Source organism: Musa acuminata, unplaced genomic scaffold (genome assembly GCF_036884655.1).
Source record: "Musa acuminata AAA Group cultivar baxijiao unplaced genomic scaffold, Cavendish_Baxijiao_AAA HiC_scaffold_1126, whole genome shotgun sequence".
NCBI lineage: Eukaryota > Viridiplantae > Streptophyta > Magnoliopsida > Zingiberales > Musaceae > Musa > Musa acuminata.
The window spans coordinates 361,864-366,863 of NW_027021339.1; positions in this window are offsets into that span (position 1 = coordinate 361,864).

Here is a 5,000-nt window from a genome sequence, read left to right on the forward strand (position 1 = left end):
TCGAGGTTGTACTTCATGCATCGAGCTGGTTACTGGCCTTCGCCTGCTCTTTGCTCACACTTCTGAAGCACTTGAAGTGTTTGCACTCCTTGCATTGAGTTAGTTACTGTGATTCACCTTCTCAATGCCATCGAACTTCTGAAATGCGAGAAGTTTTCACCCCAACTTGGAGTAATTCTCTGATAGATGAGGTCGCCTCTGGGATTGTACCGTCTTCTCCATCAACCCTGCCGCCTACTCCACTGAGTAGCAAAGGTACAGCACCGCGTACTGCCAGCTTCGTTCCTTGGTCGTGCACTCTTGCATGACCCGAAGTCCTTCACTTACGGCTGTCTTGATGAGAAGCACACTGACACCGGTCTTACGAAGTTCCTCGGCCTCTGCCCTTCAGCCTTGTCCCGGTACTTGGAGATTGCCTCTGCATGCTCCACCTCCTCGGCCCCTTTCACGACCAAACGCTCTCCCTCCGTGAGAGCAAGGGATCAATGACTTGCACGGAAGTCCCGCCTCTGCGGTACCATGGCGCTGCAATGCCCATGGCCCTACTATCCGTCGCCTCGCATCTGCATCCCTTTTCTTCACGATCAGTAGACATGTCTCTGTGGCACTCCTCTGAGTCCACCTCCATTCTAACTGATTGCTTGACTTTGGGTAGCTAAGTCCCTCTGGACTCATCGTCGCTTCCTCGCCCCTTTCGACCCCCTGCTCCAACACCTCCGTGTTCTCCAAGCAGTCTGTTTGGTCGATGGAAAGACAGACTGCAACTCCCATGCATGGCCTCTGCCATTGCATTGTAGGGTTTGCACCGATTCTGTTCTCCATAGCTTCCTTGGTAACAACGTTCGCTTACTCGGCCTTGTCCTCTGACTTGCCGGGCTCCCTTAAGCGAATATGAGCTCTGGAGCAGTCCAACTCTCCAGCTGCTTCGATCATACCTCTGCATGATCAAGTCCCTCCCATGGGACTCCCTGGTACTTGCATACGAACAAAACCCTTGGTGGAACCTAGCCCCCATATGCTGATGACCAAGGTTTTCATCCGATGCAAAATTCGGTGCACGCCCGGAAGACCCGCCTCTGCGGTACCATGGCCTTCACTCCTTGAATCCATAGCCCTTCTTGCCGTCGTGTTGTTCACCAAAGCGGAGCTCCCAGTAGCTCCCGATCATACCTCCATATGATCTCATCCCTCACGGGACAAGGTCGTGTGTATCGCATTGCCATCGAACTGTTCCACCACGATCCGCTGCACCATGTCGCCTCCTGGTGACATCTCCATTGCATTCTGATCCTTGTGGAATAAACTCGAATTGTGAACCCTCCGCTGTGTGGCCTCTGCCAATACATCGCAGGGTCTCCTCCACCTTCGATTTTGTTCGCTCCTTTGGCAATCGATCTTCATCCACCCACTCTTGGGTCACACCTAGATGAAGCACCGCTCTAGGACAGTCCGTCGCCTAGTAGCTCCCGAAGTCCACTGACTTCACTGTAATTTGTGCACCATTGTCTGGATCCTGGGCCTCTGCCCCTACCAGCACAATCTCCGCTGCGCACCGCTTCCTTCATAGCAACTCGAATGGCAACACTGTGGCATATTCTTCAAGAGTACCCGCCTCTGCGTCCTCTTGCCCCGTGTTAAGGCCTTCTGAACCCAACTTCGCCTCTGCAAATTGAGTCGCCTTAGTTCCTCCCTCAAATGCTCCTCCGAGATAAGGTGCATGTGCCCCGAAGCTCCCTTCGTCTTTGGCACCATGCAAGATGAGTCCGCTCCGTCGGAATGAAGGACCCATGGAACAACATGATCCTGCTCTTGCCTCTGCAAGAGTTCATGTCCTTGACCTCTGTCTAAGGAAAGCACTGTGCCTCTGCTCCATGTTCCAACTTCTCTGCTGGCTCCCTTCATGCGGCTTGGGTACTTCGCCAAGTTACACCCAAGTTGTTCCGCTCCTCGTTTTTGCATTGAGTTGATGGTGGCCCTCGCGCCCACCATTCCACGGGTCAGCCCTCCCTTGAGTCCGATCTCCACATCGACTCCAAGTGTGCCTTCATTTGTGTTGCTCCCCCACTTGATCTCGCAATGCATCCACCAATGCATTCTCTCAAGCGAGATCATGCGGCAACTCCTCGCTGCTTGCTCGGTCCATTGAGCTTCGTGGAGTTGTTGTTTGTGAGGTACTCTTCCTCAACATGTGAAGTCCGTCTCACATGATTCTCCCTCTGGAGTGCTGAGACTTATCCCGTTGGAGCAACATCTCTCTTCGTTTCGGAGACCACCATCCCCTTGGACTACTCCGATCTGCTAAACAAACTGTGCATTGTTCTGCCTCCTGCAAACGCACTTGCTAGATTGCGACTCCCCGTCAATACAGCCCCCACTGCATCCCTCAAGGTCTAGCAACATGCTGAACTCATTGCACACTTCAGCCGCCTACGGACGTATCCTTCACATGCCGAAGAGAAAGTTTCAATGCTCCATGGTGCCGAGTCTCGGCCGCCTTGGGATGGCCACGAACATTCCGTCGTCCGCATACAAGCCCATGCATGAGTACCAAATTCTTCGAGTTAGCAATTCCCCTCACCTCTGTGAGCTTTGCAAAACTCTTTTGGTCGTTGAGCAACTCATTCCACCTTGGATGGTCTCATTCTTGCCAAGCGCCTCGCTTGCCTAGAGCACCATCAAGTATAGTTGTCAACGTTGAGCCGTAGCTCAAACTCAGCCATCCCAACCTTTGTGCGCTCCAAATTCTTCCAAGCTTGCCTGTTCTCGTGGTGCCTCTTGCGCGAAGGGTTGGCCATTCCTCTGAATGCCAATCTCGGATGCCCGCTCCTCTGAGCGACTCCTTTCCCTACATCTCCATGCCCGTTTTCCCTCAAACGGTCGCGCGTGTGCTGACTGCCCTCAACGCAGCCCCGCTAGGTCCCCCACGTTTGCATGTCAAGTGTTTCTATGAGTGCTTGTCCCGCTCTGATACCATATGACACGGACTTAGCTGGTTTTGCCTAAGTCGTGCGGCACCCTTGCGTGTCCGTCCGCAAAGGTCAGCCTCCCCGAAGCCTCCCATTGTCCCTTAGGACCATCAAAAGAGAGAACGGGTTAGAGAGAACGCCTCAAACGAGATCCACAAGCAAACATGTCCGAAAAACACTTCATAGACAATGCAAATTACAAACAGACTTTACAAGCTCTGAACAGTGGCACAACAAAGGGTAAAATGGTCCATTACAGACCGAGAAGCTCTCTCACGTGTCCACATGACACAACCTTTATTTACAGCCTAAAGAGGCCACCAACCCAACTAAAATGGGACTTATAAGCCTTCGGCCGCCCCTTTACATTCTGTACAGGGCATGAACATGCCAAAAGACACGGACACACATAAGCATTACATCCAACGTCTTGTTGAGAAGTTTGTCCGTGACAGGGTGGCACAGGGCTGGATGGGGCTTTCGTATAGCAGGGACGGTGCTGCCTCACGCTTCGCTCGCTGTTCGCCGCTCGCCGCTCGCTCGCGCAGCCAAAAATGGCCTGTTTTGGCCCGTTTTTGGGCTGTTTTGGCCTGTTTTTGGGCTGTTCTTGCGTGGCGCGGCGACCGTCGTGAGCGGAGCAAAATGTCAGCCATCTCAGCACCCTGGAACCCCCCGGGTGGCACAGGGCTGGATGGGGCTTTCGTATAGCAGGGACGGTGCTGCCTCACGCTTCGCTCGCTGTTCGCCGCTCGCCGCTCGCTCGCGCAGCCAAAAATGGCCTGTTTTGGCCCGTTTTTGGGCTGTTTTGGCCTGTTTTTGGGCTGTTCTTGTGTGGCGCGGCGACCGTCGTGAGCGGAGCAAAATGTCAGCCATCTCAGCACCCTGGAACCCCCCGGGTGGCACAGGGCTGGATGGGGCTTTCGTATAGCAGGGACGGTGCTGCCTCACGCTTCGCTCGCTGTTCGCCGCTCGCCGCTCGCTCGCGCAGCCAAAAATGGCCTGTTTTGGCCCGTTTTTGGGCTGTTTTGGCCTGTTTTTGGGCTGTTCTTGCGTGGCGCGGCGACCGTCGTGAGCGGAGCAAAATGTCAGCCATCTCAGCACCCTGGAACCCCCCGGGTGGCACAGGGCTGGATGGGGCTTTCGTATAGCAGGGACGGTGCTGCCTCACGCTTCGCTCACTGTTCGCCGCTCGCCGCTCGCTCGCGCAGCCAAAAATGGCCTGTTTTGGCCCGTTTTTGGGCTGTTTTGGCCTGTTTTTGGGCTGTTCTTGCGTGGTGCGGTGACCATCGTGAGCGGAGCAAAACGTCAGCCATCTCAGCACCCTGGAACCCCCCGGGTGGCACAGGGCTGGATGGGGCTTTCGTATAGCAGGGACGGTGCTGCCTCTCGCTTCGCTCGCTGTCCGCCGCTCGCCGCTCGCTCGCGCAGCCAAAAATGGCCAGTTTTGGCCCGTTTTTGGGCCGTTTTGGCCTGTTTTTGGGCTGTTCTTGCGTGGTGCGGCGACCGTCGTGAGCGGAGCAAAATGTCAGCCATCTCAGCACCCTGGAACCCCCCGGGTGGCACAGGGCTGGATGGGGCTTTCGTATAGCAGGGACGGTGCTGCCTCTCGCTTCGCTTGCTGTCCGCCACTCGCCGCTCGCTCGCGCAGCCAAAAATGGCCAGTTTTGGCCCGTTTTTGGGCCGTTTTGGCCAGTTTTTGGCCTGTTCTTGCGTTGCGCGGTGACCGTCGAGAGCGGAGCAAAACGTCAGCCATCTCAGCACCCTGGAACCCCCCGGGTGGCACAGGGCTGGATGGGGCTTTCGTATAGCAGGGACGGTGCTGCCTCACGCTTCGCTCACTGTTCGCCGCTCGCCGCTCGCTCGCGCAGCCAAAAATGGCCTGTTTTGGCCCGTTTTTGGGCTGTTTTGGCCTGTTTTTGGGCTGTTCTTGCGTGGTGCGGTGACCATCGTGAGCGGAGCAAAACGTCAGCCATCTCAGCACCCTGGAACCCCCCGGGTGGCACAGGGCTGGATGGGGCTTTCGTATAGCAGGGA